General features: G+C 39.6%; 1 pseudogene across 1 annotated transcript; it reads right to left on the bottom strand.

The window, feature by feature from the left end:
* Positions 1-363: 363 nt before the first annotated feature.
* On the bottom strand, positions 364-18,933 carry LOC143566647 (putative disease resistance RPP13-like protein 1; annotated as a pseudogene). The gene is made up of 4 exons (XR_013141268.1): positions 17,513-18,933; positions 15,950-15,958; positions 840-3,075; positions 364-506 (listed from the first exon to the last, which is right to left on the bottom strand). The product of XR_013141268.1 is annotated as a putative disease resistance RPP13-like protein 1 (transcript).
* Positions 18,934-20,727: the final 1,794 nt, after the last annotated feature.

The following is a 20,727-nucleotide window of genomic DNA, read 5'->3' as shown; positions in this document are numbered from 1 at the left end:
TTTAAAAAGAATAAAAAAAATTCAATCAAGCCCCGGATCACCTGGACTACTACACCCTCTGGGGCTTGATCATGTGCCACGTCACCGCCTACGTGTCGTAAATATATTAGATCACTTGGGCTTGAATCAAGCCCCACTACCCTTAGCCTTAGAGCTAGTGGTGTTAAACGGGGGAAAATTTGACACAACACAGCCCATTGGTTGAAAGATTTTTTTTTAAGTAATAGAATAAACGTTACCAGAAGTCAGAACCGGCTGGTTGCTTCAGTCAGCTGTTGATTCAACTACTTACATATTTCGGCCCATTGGTTGAAAGGAAGCAAAATGGCTTGTTGGTGATCCATGGCCTCAAGTGACTTAATTTTTATAATGGCTGTTGCAATCCGTTTTCACTGGTCCAACTGCTAGCTGCACATAACCGACTTGTTAATGGTCCAATTAGTCATACATGCTCCGCAACTTACAACCAATCCATCTTTGATTTAAGTGGATCTTTGAAACTATGACTAGACTAGACAAGAAAAGAAGATTTGAACCGAACCAGTTTGACCAAACAGGTAACTGCAGACAATGATGATTTATTTATCCGACATCAATTCAAATCATATATTATCACAAAACTATAAGTTTTCAAATATAGGACAAAATAAAATTTCTATTCACAAGAATTTCACAGATATATACTGAAAAGCCCGTCTGGTTAACATGTTTGCCTTTAAACAGTTGTGATGGGTTTAACTAGTAATCTTAATCCAGTGTCATCAAGTAAAAAAAGGTAATTCTGTATTTGCACTTTTTTGAAGTAATAATGTACTCATTTTGGAATGATATATACTTACAATTTGTTGGGTGCATGCAAGCAAGCAAAATCATCAGTTCCGTAGTTTAAAACTAAAAGGAAGTAATTCCGGGTTTATTATGATGCAAGGGATATCAGAGATGCGGGACCAGTACGAGCCTTTTCTACTGCACTTTTTTTCTAGATTTGGGCATGCTTCGATGGTTAACTCAAAAGTGAAGGCAGCAGAATTTCAGGTAGGCGTGTCGTCTTTGGGTAACCCCATAAACTGAGATGTTGGAGGGAGGTGAGGTGTTGAAGTCCCACTGAAAGTGATTTCAGCTTCTTAAAGTTACGTAATCCAAGAGAAGTAAGAGACAAAGGAATAAGATGGGACAACTGACTACAGCTGCTCACATCATCTCCGTCCGACTCGCCACACGCTAACCCGAGGATGACAAGTGAGGTTGGGAAATTCTGTGGTCCCCAGTCTAAGATGGGTTTCTTCAGTCCCCCTATGTATAGGCTATGCAAGTTGGGAGGCCAAAGGCCACAAGGAAAGGAAGCATCTGCACTTGGGCAATTGTATATTATTAGATCTCTTAACGAGGTCCAGCTAACTATATCTACACTTGAAGCATTGGCATGCTTGTGCCGTTATCTCCTCTGAATATTAGCTCCTTTCTAACAGTTTGTCACAATCATCAATGCAAAGAAACTTGAGCTTTTGCCATCCTGTTGTTGTGAATGAAATTGATGTAATGGAATTACAATTAGAGATGCGCAAGTTCTCAATGTTGCGTAGATACCAACCATCCTCCTCCACCGTCTCTCCTATTTTCACCAAATCTTGACATTCATGTACATCCAAATCCTTACTTGCCGTGGATTCCCACACGTGGCTTAACTCGTTACATTTTTGCATGCTTAAATATTCAACTGCTCCAAGATACCTTATTATACCTCTCCAAACCACATCATTAAGCCCTGAAATACTTTCTATTACCAAACCTGTGACTCTTGAAGCTACTTGAACCAACCTTCTCAACACGCTGCTATCGCATTCAAATATTTCTAGATAAATCAATGTAGGTAGTTCTTCAAGTGACACTTGAACCAAATTAGGACAATTTCTTATACCAAGCTCTTGTAGGCATGGAAACGACACATTCCCAATATTGGTTGACCATGCTTCCAACCTTTTCATATTTCGTAATTCAAGATATTCAAGTGAAGGGAATGCAAGACCAGTCCCATATAACTCTGAACCCATAGTTTTCACCTCATCCATGCCTTCAATAAACAACATCTTAAGTGATGGTAACCGCCCAAGTGGTGGCAAAGATGTACACTTTTTACAACCATGTATACGCACAGTTTTCAAGTGAAGAAACGATGGATCCCCAACCCAATTAGGGAATTCTATACCCCCATATGACATTATTTTAAACCTTTCCAAACTATCACTATGAGGCTTCAACACAGACATAACCTCCTTTTCAAGAGATTCCTTTCGAGAATCATCAAACACCTCACTCCGTTCTAGCTCTAACCTGCTAAGCCTTTTTTGCAATAAGTTTGCCTCTTGTGCATGCATTACCATGTCCACGTTCTCCAGTCCCTTGATATGAGTACCCCCAGTAAGATTTGTGAGGCCTTTAAGCATGGTTATTGCAAAGCCATTGCCTCCTTCAAAAATGATCTTTGAGAGTGTTTTTAGGTTTTTCAATTGGCCAATCCCTAAAGGGAGCTTATTCAGAAGCGGAGTATCTCTAATTTCCAAATGCCACAAGTTTTTAAGCTTTGAGAAATTATTAGGCAACTTACTTAAATGTTTACATCCAAATAGAAATATTGTTTGTAAATTGAAGAGATTGCAGATATTTTCGGGCAAATGTGTGATTAGGGTTAGAGATAAATTAAGATACCGGAGGTGCTTCAAACTGCCAATGGACTATGGCAGCTCGCTTATGCAATAATCACTCAAACGTAGAACCCTTAACATTGGTAATTCTGGGAGTAAATCAACTAGAATCTTACTAGATAAGTAGCACACCGCCAACTATCGTTTGGTCTAACCGCTATGAATGTTCTTAAACTTTTAGCTCTTTCGAATGGCTTGAACTTTGAGCAAGCTACATATTCCTCATGAACAAATGACATATGGCGGTACTTTTCCAAAGCTTCCTTCCTAACATCCTTCACCATCCGATCGTCTAACCTTAAAAAAAATTCTCCAGCAACAAATGTGGCCAATTCATGCATCATGAACGATTTATCATCAGGTGTGTAGGTCCCTATTCAGGTGGATCTAACAACGTCTTTGGATCAACCTAACTTAGTGCTAGCGGAAATCACACTAAGCAACCAAGAGGTGTCGGATCTTGAATTTATTTTCGGTTAAAGAGAGGTGAGTGAGAGAGAGAGCCGAGAGATGAGTAGAGAGAAAGAGATAGAATTGCCAAAAAATCTTAGTTTCTCATGGCATGCACCCTATTTATAGGGAGGCATGCATGAGAAACATATTTCATATACATTAAGGCCCAATGGGCTTCTTTACAATGGACCGTGGCCCAACTATGTACAAAATGACCTATCGGCCCAAATACATAACCGAATCAATACAAAAGACTAAATATACAAAACGGGCCTAACAATCTCCCTCTAGTCTTTAGTATTGGAACCCGTCGGTGTCGTATACCAAGCATTCGTCCTCGGTTAGTGGAAGTTCAACAAGTCTACGCACGAACTTGTTGAAGGCTTCCACTATCCGGTCGGTATTTTGACATCCCAAATCCTCGACGGTTCCCATCGGCTTGTTGTAGAGCTTCTTCACATCTTCAGTGTGTAGTCCCATAAGCTCATGCTCGTATCTCGTGCATATCACGACAGTGAATGACGGCCTCGCCGGTTGTGTTGTCGAACTCCCAATCGATGAAGTCTCGGAGAGTGTTGGGAAGATAAGGCTTGCCATGATAAATCTCGTGACATTCTTTCGGCGCCTCGTATCTCCACATCGTGCGAGGCTCTCCGGTAGCCGGGTTTATTTCTCTTGGGTTCTTGTACTTGCGACCCTTATTCGGCTCAAAGTCCTTGTAGTTGACTCTCGATTGACGCTGTAGATAAGTCGGGACCCAACTTTTCAGCGTACTTCCAACAGCACCATAACCTAGAGCTTTCTTTAGATAGTTCAGATCAAGCTTAGGTAGAGTCTTCAGCTCGTAATGACTGAGATAGATGAGGTCCCCACTGTAACGTCTGATGGCCCAAACGCTATTCCGCTGATCGTACCTTGCGTATACGATCAGCGAGTCGTCATGATACAGATAGTTGAGCACGCGGGTAGACGCACAGCTTGAGACAATGTGCGTCTTTCACTTCTTCTGTGGCGGATGGTCAATGACAGGATCGGTTGTAGGAGCCTCTGAAGCTTGAGCGGGAGGAGTATCCAGATTTTGCGAGTAGTTAATGTCATCGTCTTGTTCATTTACTGCCTTCTCCGTTCCCGTTCTCTCGATGAATTCCTCAAAGCTCATACATGCATTAATAAAATCATCGATCACACCTGTATTGTGAGTCGGAGAGATGATATCTTTATACAAGCTCTCAAGTAGTGAGTCATCCTCTCTGACTTTGTTGGCTGAACCGGGGTTAGCAGGGTCTTGAGCATCGTGATGAGAGTGTGGAGGTGATTGAGTGTTATCTCCACCTCCACCTCCTGCCGCCCCGGCCCCTCCATCTCCACCACCACTGTTGCCACCATCACCATCATCGTCATCAAAGCTGTCGTGTACATCATCGTCGTCATCTTCTTCATCATCATTATCATCTTCTTCATCACCATCATCTTCTTCATCACCATCATAAACACCACCAACACCGCTGGATTGGCCGCCCTGTTGTACTATTCGACCAACAATCGCCTCACCTTCAGAAGCCTCGACCTGAACTCCTCGCAAGGCCACAGAAGGACCCGCGGTAGGCCGTGAACCACCAACTTGAGAAGTCACACCAGACCTTCTCCAGCTTCTGAAAACTACATCAAGCCTATCCTCCAAACCATGAAAATCATCTTCATGAATAACCATTAGGTCTGGGGCCGCTTGGTACTTTCCCACCATTTCTTCATTTGTCTTGACTTGAAGCTCATTCAGACGATCTTGCATCTTTATTTCTCTTGAACACTCTCCATTCCGGCTCTGAGTGAATCCAGGGAAGCAGTTGAGGTGAGCTGATTCTCTAAAGCTTTGACTCTAGAGTTTGTGGCTTCATTCTCAACATCCCACCTACGTGTTGCATCCTCTATCTTCTTGTTTACGCTAGTTCTGAGAGCACTAGCACTTGGTAAGTTTCGTTTAAGTGTAGTTAGCCTATCTCCAAGTCTTGAGTGGTCCGCTCTTAGATTGGCATTTTCAGAGGCTTCTCGGTTCATCAGCGCTTGTATGTTCTGGATTCGGGTGTGGAAGGTGTTGGTCAATAACCTCTGATTTTCAGCAATTTCATCGCTTGCTGCTTTCTGTTCTTCCAACACCCGGATCCTTTCCCTCAGATCTGCCTTTTCCTTTTCATCCTCAAAAGCCTTTTGCTTCATATCTTTGATGAACTTGAGGAGCACAATCTCTCGTTCCGCCCTCTTAGCGTTTGACTCCTCTAGTGCGACGATCCTATCGAGGATAGGATCAGCGTATACCGGAGTTGTCGAAGACTTCCCTCGGCTAATGGGTTTGGGTGAGATTATTGTGGTTGGTGGTGTAATGGTCATTGTGGGAGGTTGGGTTGTTTGCAGAGGTAGGGTAAAGGATTGGGTTGGGATAGATGAAGTGGTGGTGGTGGGTGGTGTTGTGGATTGGGTTGGGGAAGTTATGACTGTTTTGCTCCAAAGGCTGGTTGTTTGTATGGGTGAGCTGAAGACGGATGGGTTGAAAATCGAGGAGGTTGTGGGTTCGGTGATTGGTTGTGTAGGTGGTGTTGTGACTTGGGAAGATTCTGGTTCAGTTTGGGTTGGTTGTTGTGGAGGTGAGGATGGGATTTGGGGTAGGAATGTGGAGATGGGTTGGTCTGCTGGTGAGGGTTCGGGTGAGGATTCTGGTGAGTCATGGAGTAGGGTCTTGGTTTTCTTGGCTTTAGTTTTCTTTCTGGTTTTTGGTATCTTGTTGGCAGGAATTTTTATCTTGGTTACATCTAGTGTTTTGAGGGCTTGGGCCAGGGCCTCTTTGGTGACTGCAGGAGAGGAGGGGGTTTTACCTTTGGAGGGAAGCTTGACGACAAGTGTTGGAGCCTTCTTGGAGTCTCCAACCTTTCGCAGGCGCTTCAAGGGCGGCTGGTCTTCTTCTTCCTCCTCAAGCTCAATCAGTTTGCCCTTTTCGGCCTCTTTCCTTTTCAAGTCATGCTTTGCCTTTGTTCGATCCTCGGCAGGCTCATAAGAAGAATCTTGCTCTGTCTCCACCTCTGGCTCCTCTTCCTCTTCTCCTTCATCAGACGCCTTATCCCCAGCAGGCTCCGTTTCCTCAAACAATCCAAACTTAGGACCAGGTCGTGGTCCCGTATACTGATGACCTCTACCCTTTGTGCTCAACAACACACCAAACACTGACACCTTGATCTCGTGTACATGAAATGGCTCAGGATGAGATTTCTTGTCCTTAGCTTTCTTGGCTCCCGGCCTTTGGACATCTGGAGTCATATCATCTAACAACAGCTGCACGAATCTCGGGTACATCAACCATGTAGCCCCGCTCTTGATATTCGCAAGCATACACAAAAATATCTGTCTTGAGTAATTGAACTTCTCCTTGTTGGTCAATGCGGACATAATACGAACCCAGTCCGTACTCATGCTATCAAATCCACCTCGAATGTCTATGAAACAATGAGTGACAATGTGGAAGAGAAATATCCAGTATGGTGATAGATGACTCTTCTCTAAGCTCTTCCATTCCGTGTCGTACCCCATCTAAGCAACGAAATCTTCCAGCTTCTTTTTGTTTCCTCTCTCATACTTGTAATCCGGCTGGTCAGCAATCATTAATACTCTTTGAATGTCTGCTTCTGTGATGGTTAATTCCTTTCTTACAACCGTTGTTGTGAAGGACAGAGAATCGTCTGCAATCCTGACGAACGCCCAGAAGTCTAAAACCCACTTGTAGTAAATGGCTGAATTTGCAGTGCTAGCATAGGCAAGGGGTGATTGCTTGAGCCCCTTGACCATAGGAGTGAACACCTTACCAGCCTTTGCCTTAGGCAACTCGAGAACACAGAAGTTGTTATGACCCTGAAATTAAAAGCCAAGAGATCATGAGAATCATTATTAAGACAAAAACAAAACAAACAAGATATATACATAGGCATTAGGAATTTACATATTAGATAAATTAGATTTAATACTATCATTATGTATATTTTAGATTTAATAAGTTAATAAGTTAATTTTAGTTAATCTATAAGTTAATTAGTTCATAATGTACAAAGATCAAGTTCAAAGCAGTTTAAGTGTCCAAACAGATCAAATTTCAAAAACAGAACAGTAGCTAACAAGGTTAAGTTTTTCAAAAAATTCTCTAAGTGTCACAATTTCGCGTGAAAAATTTCACATGAAGTCCTTTTTCGCTTTGCATGGTCAAGCGAAGCGAAAACAGATTATTTCGCTTCGCATGGTCAAGCGAAGCGAAAAACCTTTTATGCGAAAAACTTCAACTTGGTAGATTTTCTTCCCTTTTCATTTCAATGAATTCGCCTAGCCCTGAATTATTTTTCTGAAAAATTTTAATCGGAAACTCTTTTGTTTGCCCGGTCAATTGAACCCTTGAACATCTCGTCAAACCTAGATCTACAAACTGTACAAAATAATCCTAAAACTAGCAAATCTTAATGATGATAAATCCAATCTAAGGTTCTGATATCAGAATCTAAGCAAGATACCAACACAGATTTTGAAGATTTGTCCTAGATCTAGCCGACGGTTCTTATGAACCGTCGTCTTGATCCATGAAAACCCAGAAACAAAGAAGAAAGAATGAACGGTAGTGTTCAAGTTGTTATACCGAAGGTGGATACTCTGGATTCAACGACATAATGATATAAAAGGTTGGCTCGTTGAAGATTTAAAGATGATTTAGGGATTGATTGTTCGAAGATGAGAGAGGAGAGAGAGAGTAAAGGTAAAAGTGTTTGGTGAATAGTGAATGATATTTTGGATTTCCCATATATATAGAGTCAGCCTATCTCGCGATAAGGTCAAAACATCACGAGTATTCACCAAAAATACACTCTCAGTCCTCGGTCTTTAAAAACATTTGCATTTTCAAACCCGAAAAACATTTACCCACCGAAACCACGCACTTGATTGTTTATAATATTTTCTTTTGTTGGTCCATAAGCGTTAACATTTGCACGAACGATCTCTTTTGTCAAAATAAAACGTAATAAAAGAAGACACCGAACTAAAAACAAAAATAAAATTAAAATTTAAAATTAAAGATAAAATAAAATAAAATAAAGATAAAATAAATAAAAATAAAGTTTAAGATATTAAACTATGCAGATACTTAATATTTTACAAAATAAAACAGAGAATTTAAGACATTTTAAATTTAAACAATAATATTAAATTAATTTTCATAGTATTTTCTTTGGTTAATTTACAAAGAATGATCACGATATGGAATCATATTGATTTGCAAAGCCCTAGATTGCGTTACCTTTTTGAAATTATTGTGACACAAGTTCATCATTGACTGTAGATATTGTCCTCCTTTTTAATTTGACAAGTGTTTTGATGCCAGAAATGATACGTTTAAAGTACAATTAGGCACGGTGCTTATGTGGTCCCACTTAATCAGACATGTTACTGATTCCATCATATCTCAGGCCTACTTTGTGTTAACATATCACCTCAACATGACTTAGACCTTTCTTAGTTGATCACAGTACTCTTATTGACAGACTGACTTACTGTACACCTTACACATGACACTTTGTGTTTTGCACACTTGACTCGATCTAGAAAGATTAAAATAAGGCAGAGGTTCAGTCCGTAAGGTCGGATAATACCATATTATCGCGTAGAGAAAGTCCAAGGCTTGAACAAAAGAAAGAAAATAAAACAAAGCAGAAGACTCAGGGCCTTAATAATCAGATCTTGTATGACTACAAACGTAGAAAGTCCAAGGCTTGAGTCGAAAATAAATGAAGAAATAAAGCAGAAGTTAAAATTTCTAGGGATGACTCCTTTTCTGACTCTTTTTCTTGATTTTCTTTTTCTTTTCTGACTCTTTTGTTTTTCTTTTTCTTGCTTTTCTTGACGCTTTACTTGACTCAATAAAAAAATTAAAACTGACACTGACTTTCATAAGACGACTGTGATCAGGTAAAGAGAGGCTTGGGTATGACATGTATAGTTACATTTTTGCCTTCATGAATATGACTTAACGGAATCATGCAACCGCTTCATAATCGTATATCCACTAGTACCGGCATTAGTTTAAGTTTATATCACCCGACACTTACTTGTTTGTCAAGCCTACCTACACATCTATGAATGATCTTGTAGCCTTTTGTTCTACTCTTTTAACGCGCTAGAATCATTACATACCAACGTACTATCACTTTCCATGATCAAATTCTAGATTGAAAATTTTAAATATCCGACTCCCTCTAAACAGGAGCTCCCTCTAAACGGGATAATTCTTTTTGAATTTTCTTAGAATTTACTTTAATAGGAGTAAAGATGAAATCAATATTATATATTAAAATAAAATCTTTTTGTTAAGTCGAGTGACTTGATTTTTGTTTTACTAAAAGTAAATTTTAAAATCTTTTTGGTGAGTTAAAGTTAACTCATTTTCTCCCTCTAAAATTGTGACATATTTGAAAAATATTTACAGTTTTAAATTAAAAGATAAACGATAAAATTTACTGAAAGGAAATCATGCCCAATGACTCAACGAGAAACAAAAATCGGGCACGACTGAAAGCTTTTGTAAAGAGATCTGCAAAGTTAAAATCAGTATGGACCCGTTTATGTCGACAAGCTTGCGATCATAACAATCACGAATAAAATGTATCCGGATGTCAATGTGCTTAGTCTTTGAGTGCTGGACCGGGTTTTTGACAATAGCAACGGCCGCCTCATTATCACATTTGATCGTTGTTCCATAGAAAATCAAACCGTAATCCAGCAGCTGATGCTAGATCCATATCACCTGAGAGCAGCATTTGGATGTAGCAATGTACTCGGCTTCTGCTATGGAGGTGGACACGGTGACTTGTTTCTTGCACTGCCATGAAATCAACCGATCTCCCAGGAATTGACATCCACCAGATTTGGACTTTCTGTCCAAGTTGCATCCTCTATAATCACTGTCGGTGTAAGCATGAAGTTCTAAGGGAGAATCTTTTGGATACCAAAGACCCAAACGCGATCTACCCTTCAAGTATCTGAAAATACGCTTGATAGCAGTCATGTGGGATTATCTCGGGTCAGACTGATATCTGGCACACTGACAAACAGGGAACATGATGTCTGGTCTGCTTGCAGTGAGATACATCAGGGAACCAATCATTGACCTATAAAGGTGTTGATCAACTGGTTTTCCTGATGGATCAGGAGCTAGAATAGGTCGTGTTGAGATTGGTGTCATGAATGATGATGAGTCCTTGAAACCAAATTTCTGAACAATGTCTTGAACGTACTTTTCTTGGTGAATCAAAGTCCCGTCCTTCTTCTGCTCAACTTGTAAGCCCAGGAAGAAGGTCATCTCCCCTAAGGAACTCATCTCAAATCGCTGTCGCATAACCTCAGAGAACTCCTTGCACAGATCCTTATTCGTGGACCCGAAGATGATGTCGTTGACATAATCTTGAACCATAATCAAATCACTGTTGACCTTCTTGACAAAGAGAGTTTGATCGATGATTCCTCTCTTGTAACCATTTTTCACCAAATGATCAGCCAGTGTGGTGTACCAAGCGTGAGGTGCTTGGTGAAGACCATATAGTGCTTTGTCAAGGCGGTAAACGTGATCAGGATGAATTGGATCCTCAAAACCTGGAGGTTGACTGACATAGATCTCTTCTTTTACTTTCCCGTATAGGAAAGTAGTCTTCACGTCCATTTGATATACTTTGAAGTTCATGTACGAGGCGTATGCCAGAAATATGCGAATTGCTTCTAGTCTGGCCACCGGTGCATAGACTTCATCGTAATCAAGACCTTCACGTTGCCAAAACCTTGTACAAAAAGCTGGGCTTTGTTTCTGATGATCACCCCCTTGTCATCCTTTTTATTTCGGAACACCCATTTCGATCCGATCGGCTTTTTATTTTCTGGTTTCTTTACTAGCCTCCAAACATTCAGCTTCTGAAATTGTAACAGCTCTTCTTGCATAGCCTCTACCCAGGAGTTGTCTTTTAGCGCGACTTTGTAGTCCTTGGATTCTACCTGAGAAATAAAACAAACAAAAAGACATCTGTTAATGTTACCGGAAGTGCTAGGTGTTTGGATGCCAGCAGATGGATCTCCGATGATGCTCTCAGTTGGATGTCGACGATGAATTGGCAGCTGTGGAATTTGGTCGACATGCTCGACTGGTGTGGCCTTAAGTTGAATGGACAGGATCTCTATGGGATGCATGACAGTGGTCGCAGGGACAGAAACACTTGGTTGAGGATCAGTTCCATCTTCTTGTGGTTCAACCAAATGTTCTGCAGCAATGGGACCTTCCCATAGGTTGTCATAAAATGGAACAGCAACAGTTGGAATGGAAGTTGTGTTGGTGTTATCAGAAGTTTCATTCGGAAGGGGTTCCACCTGCCCACATGATGCATCAGTCTCCATTGCAGGACCTTGATTGTCTTCTTCTGAGGGAGGTGTGGGGACAGATTCCACCACACTTGGTTCTGCAGGAGGCAGATATGCTTGATCGACTTGAACATTTTGGTTGTTGTCAGCTGACATGTATGAGTCAGAATCATAATCAGTCATGTCATCAACAGCTTGCATTTCAGTGGTGGTTAGCCATTGGTTGTACATTCAGTATGGGTGCAGTAGCAGCTATGTCAACATGTCCAAGATCTTTCAAAACAGCATGCATCAGGATAGACTGATCATTATCTGGTTGAGCAAGCGGAGAAGCAAAAGGTGAAACCATTGGTGCGGCTGGTGTCATATACATTCCACGAAACTGCTTGAACAATCCTTCATAATCAAACATCCAATCCGGACCATTGTGTGCATCAGTAGGGTTTAACTCTTGCTAATAAATGTTGAAGGATTCCAATATTACTCTTGATTTCTTGTTGTACACACGATAAGCACTTTTGTCAGCAGAATAACCAACAAAGTAGCACTCATCCGCCTTTTCAGCGAACTTTGAAGTCGTTCCAACATTCGTTTGGAGAATGGTACAAGGACATCCAAACGTTCTGAAGAAGTTTACCCTTGGCTGCAATCCATAGAAGACTTCATAAGGAGTCTTGTTCAGTCTTTTGTTCAGCAGCACACGATTTTGGGTAAAGCAGGCGGCGTTGATGGCTTCTCCCCAGAAAATCAATGGTAGTTTTGAATATGAGAGCATTGTTCTAGCGGCTTCCACCAAAGTACGGTTCTTCTCTCAGCCACCCCATTTTGTTTGGGAGTGTAAGGTGCGGTGAGTTGATGAACAATTCCCTTGTTTTGACAGAATTCATTCACCACCTTGTTGCAAAATTCTGTGCCGTTGTCACTTCTGATACATTTCACCTTCTTATCAGTTTGATTTTCAACCAACACAATAAACCTGAGCAGAAAATGTGACATCTCGTCCTTGTGCCCTAACAAAAATGTCCAACTGAAACGCGAAAAGTCATCAGTAATAACCAGACAATAGGCTTTTCGACCTATTGCCATAGGTTGAATTGGACCAAAAAGATTCATGTGCAACAACTAAAGAGTGGAATTGATGGAATTGACAAGCTTGGGCCTATGAGGTAGTTTGTGCTGTTTACACTTAGAGCAAGATAAACATTTTTCAGCACAGTGAAAGGATTTTACTGGCAAACCCCTCACATGGTCACCTTTAACCAACTTGTTCAGTTCTTAAAGTTGACATGACCCAACCGTCGATGCCATAAAGATGAGTCGTTCTCCGAGGCCTTGGACATCAAGTAGGAAGCAGACCGTATGGAATAATTGCTTCTCATGTCCAGAATGTAGGCATCGTTGTGCCTCGGAGTACGCATCATAATCCATTATTCAGGGACTTTAAAACCTGGTTTCAGAATGAGACATTCATTTTCAGTAAATAGGGTTGAAAATTTCTTATCACAGATCTGAGAGACGCTTAGCAGGTTGTGGTTGAGCTGTTCCACCAGATTGACTTCATCAAATGTCAATGTGCCATTCGAGACCTTCCCTTGTTTTGTTATCTCTCCTCCAATATCACCGGCAAAGGAAACGTGACCACCGTTGAATGGTTTGATGTCGAACAACAACGATTCGTCTCCTGTCATGTGTCGGGTGCAGCCACTGTCCAAGTACCAAATGCTGTTGACAGGCCATCCAGGCTGACCCTACACACGAAAAACCAGTCAGTGGAGGGTTTCTCGAGACACTCTTGTCTCGGGAAGGTTAAACACAAAATCACCAAGTTTAATTTTATGATTTCTGAAAAATGTAATCCTTTGGTGAATCAGAATCTGAAGAACAATCTCTCAAGGAACTTGAATTATGATTTCCTCGGTTTTTGAAAAGTTTTCTGGATTGCCTTCGTTTTGGTTTAGGCTTAACCACAAAATCTTCTTGATCAGCCTTTGAGAAAACCTTTGAAGGGCTCTTAGGCTTTTCAGCTTCAGAACCCTTAGCTAACCGCCTTCTTTCTCTTTGGGTTAGCCAAAATGGTTTCTTGGGTTTTTCGGTTCTCCTAGATCTTAAATTTGTCTCACTGGCTGAAGAGTAAGTTTGGTGAGACATTTTCTTGGTATGAGCATTATACCCAGGAAATGTCTGACCAAACTTACTGTTGACGTCTCTTTGTTGTTTGTGCCAGTTCTTGCAATTTCTTGCAAGATGAGACGATTACCACAAATGAAGCAACATTTTCTTTGGTTCCATTTATAGACATCTTGCTCGCTGAAATATGAGGGATGAGGTGATGTTGTTTGGTTAACATGTTGGCGACCTCTATCTGACTTATAATTGAAAGCATTTGAATTATGAGATGCAAAATGATTTGATTGCCTAGGTTTCTGTCGAGAGTATAAAAAGTACTATCACACTGATCATAAAATTGAGAACTATAATTTGTATTTTGAGAAAATGAAGTTTTCTTGGGTGGCACATATTTACATGAAGTGCTCGATTTTTCATTTTCAAAGCTAACTTTCTCTTTTATTAAGTTCTCAATTTTATTATCAATTAATGAGCAGCTTTGACTAGTCTATTCATTAACCTTGACTTTGACAGTTTCATCAAATATAGTTTCACACTCTGAATCAGAAGAGGAACATTCACTTTCATTACAAACATTTACACAACTATCATCACTTGATGATTCACAAAATACACCATTTGATCTAGACATTAAACTTCCTATCAATGATTCACACACTTTGTTACAAACAGGATTGTTAATGGTTTTTGTTAGACCCACACAGGATTCAAAACGTGGTTCTAACTCTCCCTTTGATTTACAATCCTGGTTAACCATTCCACCACTTACATCACCTGCTACACAAGATATGTTGACGTTAGAATTATCAGATGACGAAATTTGAGCTGTTGATGGAGAGGCGGCTGAAACGAATTTCACTGGTTTTGGTATTTTACCAATACCATATGCCATCTCTTCATCAGGAGAAGTATTATAGCTAAAATGGGGTAGGCAAGTGTAATTATCATTCAATGGTGGGGGCACCGCTGAGTAATCGCATCCTAGTCTCGTTTTAACTTTAGTATTTCTCTGAGCTTTGATAAGATCATCTAATTGTTCAGATAATGCCTCAAACCTTTCAACTTGTTTTTCTTTTTCCCGTTTATCAGAAAGATCAAGTTTCAACTTTTCAATTTCATCTTTTAATTTATTTACAATGTCTTTGTAATAGATGACATTGTGCTCTCCTTGAAAGATTTTAAGTTTAAGATTTGCAACATCATCGTGATGTGTTTTAATCTTTTCAACATATATCTTGTCAGCCTTTACATATTCAGCATTTAGTTGACGAAGTTTTGCGTTTTCTTTCAAAACTTCGTCCTGAAGATATCTATAATATGTAACTTTATTTACGCAAGCTTCAGTGCATAGATTTCTTTTTACCTTGTATGATGGTGACGCATCAAAACTTGCAGCAGCAGATGAGGAAGCTTCATTGTCTGTGATAACCATACCAGCCATATTAAGTGGATTCTGCAGCTCTTGAAATTGATCATCCCAATCCACACCAACTTGGACCTCCGATTGGGAGACAGGGGCTTTTGAGTTTGAGCTTGAGTTGCCCTTGTGTGGATGACCTCCAATTCTTTGTGATGAGCTGCTTGGTTTCTGCATCTCATGCCTTTTTCCTGCAGCCTTGCCATTCTCCTCTTCTGTCACCTCAGTCACACGAATATCATTGGCAGGTTTTGAAGGATTCGTGCATTCTCGGGAAAAGTGACCCATCTCACCACAGTGTAGCAACGCAGCTTTGACTTGTCAAACCCGATCCTTTTCCTGTCTGAATCATTAAAGCTATCCTTCCCGTACGTTTTCATGAAGTTAGTAGCCCTTTGCACAGCCATTGCCATCTGATATTTGATATCCATCTTCTCAAGATCTTTCTGATTGATATCCCTCAAGTCTCCAGCTTCAAACTGAGGTGGCAATACATTTCCTTTCATCAACTCTTCATGGCTTGAAAGAAAAGCATGAACTATTGCGATGTTGGAGTCATTTAGCATAGGTAATGCTTCACAGAAACTTGAAGGCTTGCTTGGTTGAGGTTTTGAAGATAATGAAATCCCTTGAGCTTTTAGGGCTTGGGCAACTGCACTGTCGACCGCCTTTTGGAACGAGCTTGTATTTAAAGAATCTGATTGATTTGTTGTTGAGATGAATGCTGTTGGTTGTGAAGGAACACATGAGGAGTACTTGGGAGTGGTCACGGGATACACGTTCGGTTAAGCTTTGCTTATAAAAGCAGTTTGCATCGAGGTGGCAGTACTCACTCCAGCTTGATTCAGTGAACTGAGATGATTGTTCATTCTCATCTGCTCATCCATTTCAAATGACTTGATAGTGGATATCAAGTCAGTGTTTGTCATCATGTTTAGATTGGTAGTTCTCTTGATCGTGACAGTATTGGTACTCCAGCTGTATGGCAAAGAGTTCATCAACTTGTGGTTAACCTCAGCATTTGCAATGTTGACATTTGCAGCCCTAATTCTTACCATCAACTTCTCAAATCTTTTTACCAACTCCAAAACAGCTTCTCCTTGACGATGATTAAACATGTTGAACTCTTCTTTTAACAGGGCCTTTTTGTTTTCTCTGATTTCGGCATTGCCCTCAACCTTTTCAACAAGTGCTTCCCACAGACCTTTGGCACTTGTGTGTTCACGAAGAGTTTCAGAGATTTCATTTGAAAGACAAACAGTCAGTATGAGATAAGCCTTCTTATCTTGAGCTAACAGGTCCCTGTCTGCTTGATCATAGTTTTCTGGAGCCTTAAGTTGTTCCCTAGCATCAGTGCGAGTCACTGGAACATGAGGACCTTGTTCAAAGCATCTCAACAAGTCAGTCTCAGTTAAGGAGATATAGTTCATAAATCTCCATTTGAAATCTGCAAAGTTATCGTCTAAGGTCATATATTTTGGAGGCTTTGTGGGGGTTCCTACTTGGTTTTCCAACAGCAAATAACCCTTCAATAGTTCTGAATCAGTGCTAGCTATGGTCTAAGTAGTTACAATCCTTCTACAAAGCTTAATCTTCAAAACAGTCAACTTTTTCGCACAAAAGAGCTTCAAGCGAAGCGAAACAACTTCAAGCGAAGCGAAAGGATTCTAAGCGAAGCGAAAGAATCTAAGCGAAGCGAAAGGATTTTATCTTTCTGAAAGCAAATCTTCCTTGGGATCCGTTTTCACCTAACCTTATCCGTACTAGGTCAAAGGTTGTTGCACAAAATTTTATGCCATAAGAAGCAAACTTGTTCTTTATCAATTTTGACCAAAATTTTTGAACCCGTAACCCAATCTTTAGCACAAATCTTTTTGTATTTTTCTATTTTACTTGTTTTTGTTGTTTTTGAAGATTTTCTTGTCAAGAACACTTGAACACTTATTTTCTTCTTTTCAAGATCAAAACCCAAGGTTGTGATCCAAAAACCCTCAACTAGTGAGCCGAAGCTCTGATACCAATTGTAGGTCCCTATTCGGGTGGATCTAACAACGTCTTTGGATCAACCTAACTTAGTGCTAGCGGAAATCACACTAAGCAACCAAGAGGTCTCGGATCTTGAATTTATTTTCGGTTAAAGAGAGGTGAGTGAGAGAGAGAGAGCCAAGAGATGAGTAGAGAGAAAGAGATAGAATTGCCAAAAAATCTTAGTTTCTCATGGCATGCACCCTATTTATAGGGAGGCATGCAAGAGAAGCATATTTCATATACACTAAGGCCCAATGGGATTCTTTACAATGGACCGTGGCCCAACTACGTACAAAATGACCTATCGGCCCAAATACATAACCGAATCAATACAAAAGACTAAATATACAAAACGGGGCCTAACAAGGTGCATGTTGAATTAATGACCTTGACAACAACTCTTCAAAATATTCATCGCCTAAGTGTTCCATTGACCTTTTTGAAGATGAATCATGCAAAAAACCTTCCGCCATCCAAAGTAAAATCACATTCACTTTGTAAAACACAAAGCCCTTGGGGAACAAGGAGAAGTAGGCAAACAATTGTTTCAAACACGCTGAAAGATCATGGTAGCTGAGTCTAAGAGCTGGGACAAACTCATCTTTTTTTCCTAACTTCCAAATATCACTATTCAAAAGCTCCTTCCACTCTTCTTCTTCTATCTTTGTCCTCAATAACCTTCCAAGTACTCTTAAAGCCAAGGGCAGGCCATCACATTTATTCACAATGCCTTCACCATATGGCCTGCGGATTGGATGTGAATCAAAGTTATTTGTACCCAACTCATGGTGAGCAAACAAAGAGATTGCTTCATCATGTGACAGTGTGTGTAGGTGGTTTAGGTCAACATAACCCAGTAGTTGCAACTTCCGGGTTGTCATAATAACTTTACTTCCAGGAGCATATGCACGAAATGGGCTTACCAGGGTCTCCCAATCTTCATAACTTTCGCTCCAAACATCATCTAATACTATTTAAAAAGGGCTTCTCCTTAAGTTGCTTTCTAATAGCTATTTGAAGTAGATTTAAATATGTGAATTCCTTGTTTTCCTCCTTGATGGATTGTAAGATAACTTGACTTATATTAAAGATATCAAACTGATCAGAGACACAAACCCATGCCTTGAGTTCGAAGTGCTTCTTAACTTCCTCATCACCATACAAAAGTCTAGTTAGAGTGGTTTTGCCTAACCCGCCCATACCAACTATGGGCACGATGCTAAAGTTCTGATCACATGAGCCGTCCTCAAATAGCTTTGCGAGCAATTCCTTCTTTTCCTTTTGCCGCCCAACAATAGCAGGTGTATCTACTAAAGAGGTTTGATAACTTCTTTTTGACTTTTCATCTTTTACAATCAAACCTAGGCCCAACTTTCCTTTTTCTAGATCTTCTAATTTGGTGGTGATATCATCTAACTTGTGATGCATCCTCTGACTTAGTGATAAATTTGTGAAACAAGTTGGGATGAGCCTTCTTACCTTGCTGGTGATGGCTCCATATTGCTGGATGTGCTCAGGATGCATAGCTTCGGTTGCTAAATCATCAAGTATGTCATCAATGTCGTAAGCCAGATGTTGGAGTCCATTGAGCCACTGCTTAACAGCTTCATCATTTATTTGCTTCTGAGAAGCATCATTAAGCAGAGACTGGATCTGGATCAGTGTCCTCTCTAGTTTCTTGAGCTCTGAATGAATTCCTTGGGACCGAACAAATGCCTTCAAGGCTTCAGAGGCTAGCTTCTCAAACACGGCTTTCAGGAGTTCAGTGGCAATGATTTCAGCCATTGTTAGTTTAATTTGTGGTGATTGATGATGAAGGAAACTCTATATAACAGGGATATATGTGAATGAAAGAAAGAAATGAGTTCAACTGCCGTTTATAGTTCCTCCAGTCAGTGTTTTGGTACCATCCTTGCAATTGTTTATATGTTTTAATTGAGTATATACTATTTTTTACATTAATATTTCACAACAGCTAGCATTAATAAATTTAGCAAAATATTTTATAATAAAATGAAAATATGTATAATAAATTATATTCAACTATTACATAGTTTAAGGTTAATAATCCGATAAATATACTATCTTTTACGTATTAAATACTTTGAAATTAAATAAAGTCCATATCATATAACCAAACAGAGCACAATATACGCGCACATACTAATAAATTATAGATATACCTTTATTTATAATATTTACAGGAATTTATAAGTTTTGAAAACATATTTCTAAAAACATTAATAAACTAATTATAGTATGAAAATGCATCTATACAAACTGTAACATTTATTTAAAATGTAATAATAAAAAGAAATGTGACCCGCCTATTATCGGTGGCACCCAGATCGGAAGCATGTGGGCCAAAAAGAAAATTTGAAGTAAAAAAAGACATGGAGGGTGCATTAACCTTGAAAAGGGACCTCTACTCTAAAGAAAAAGAAAGTTAATAATTGAGAAAGAGAATGATTATTTTCTTTTATAAAAATAATGGTTAGATGCATATGGTTCACTCCAGTTAACTGATTAATGTTTGAAATAATAGAAGTTAGAAAGAGATGTATATACACACACGCACATTAAAATGATATATATGTGCATTGGAGATTGGAGGTGCCGTCCGGTCTCGTTTGTTCGGTTGGGCGTTTGATTTGTCACTTTAATTACTATAATTTATAATTTGTCAAAATACATTCTCACAAACATTAAGTTAAGCGATTACTTCGGATCTTCTTCCAATAACACCTATTTCTTTTAATAAAAGTGCGATATATTCTAGCTTTCTTGTTTTGTTAGTGACGCATTATTTTGGTAATACCAATCTCATTATTTTGATAAAACGACCGTCATGTATATATGGTCAAAGCTGTTTTTACACACTATTAAGTTACTAAAGGCAAAAATGTTTGGCCTTTACCATGATCAACATAAAATAATATTGTGGGTATATATATGAAGTGGCGAAGCTTGAACAAAATTATCGGGGGGGGGGGGGGGGGGGGGGCCGAAGTTATTGATCCAAAAATTTTTGGGTCAGCGGTTCGGTTTGAGTCGGTCAAAGTCAAACAATATACAAATTTTCGAGTCAGCGGTTCGGGTCAGGTTAAGTCAAACAATATAAAATCTAAATAACTAATTTTTCTTCATTCATTCAAAAGACCGTTCTTACAAAAAAACGAATACATACTTTGTCAACAACGAAAGACCTAAAATATTTAAGACAATCTGAGAATGAGTACCTGATTGAAGAATTACAAAGCAGTCCGACGACCTTTAAGATCTTTGAATTTATTGATTATGGACTCTGAATCAAATGTTTCAGCAATTTCTTTTTCTATGTAAATCAGTACCTGATTGAAGAATTACAAAGCAGCCCAGCTCACTTGTTGAAGCTTTTGGCATTTCTTTTGAAAAAAGAATGAAGAGTTTTCGTCATTCCCATGATATACCTATTACCTAATAATAAAAAAGCAACAAAACGATTCGGTTAAATTACAATACTAATTCAGTAATTCTGAGTTCATACAAGCAGGCTCTGAGTTCATACAAATCGAGTTCTGAGTTCATAAAAAAGTAACA

The sequence above is a fragment of the Bidens hawaiensis genome, unplaced genomic scaffold, assembly GCF_021521415.1.
Source record: "Bidens hawaiensis isolate Kalapana, Puna unplaced genomic scaffold, B.hawaiensis_p1.1 tig00023035_1, whole genome shotgun sequence".
Lineage (NCBI taxonomy): Eukaryota > Viridiplantae > Streptophyta > Magnoliopsida > Asterales > Asteraceae > Bidens > Bidens hawaiensis.
This window is presented reverse-complemented; position numbering and strand designations above follow the sequence as displayed.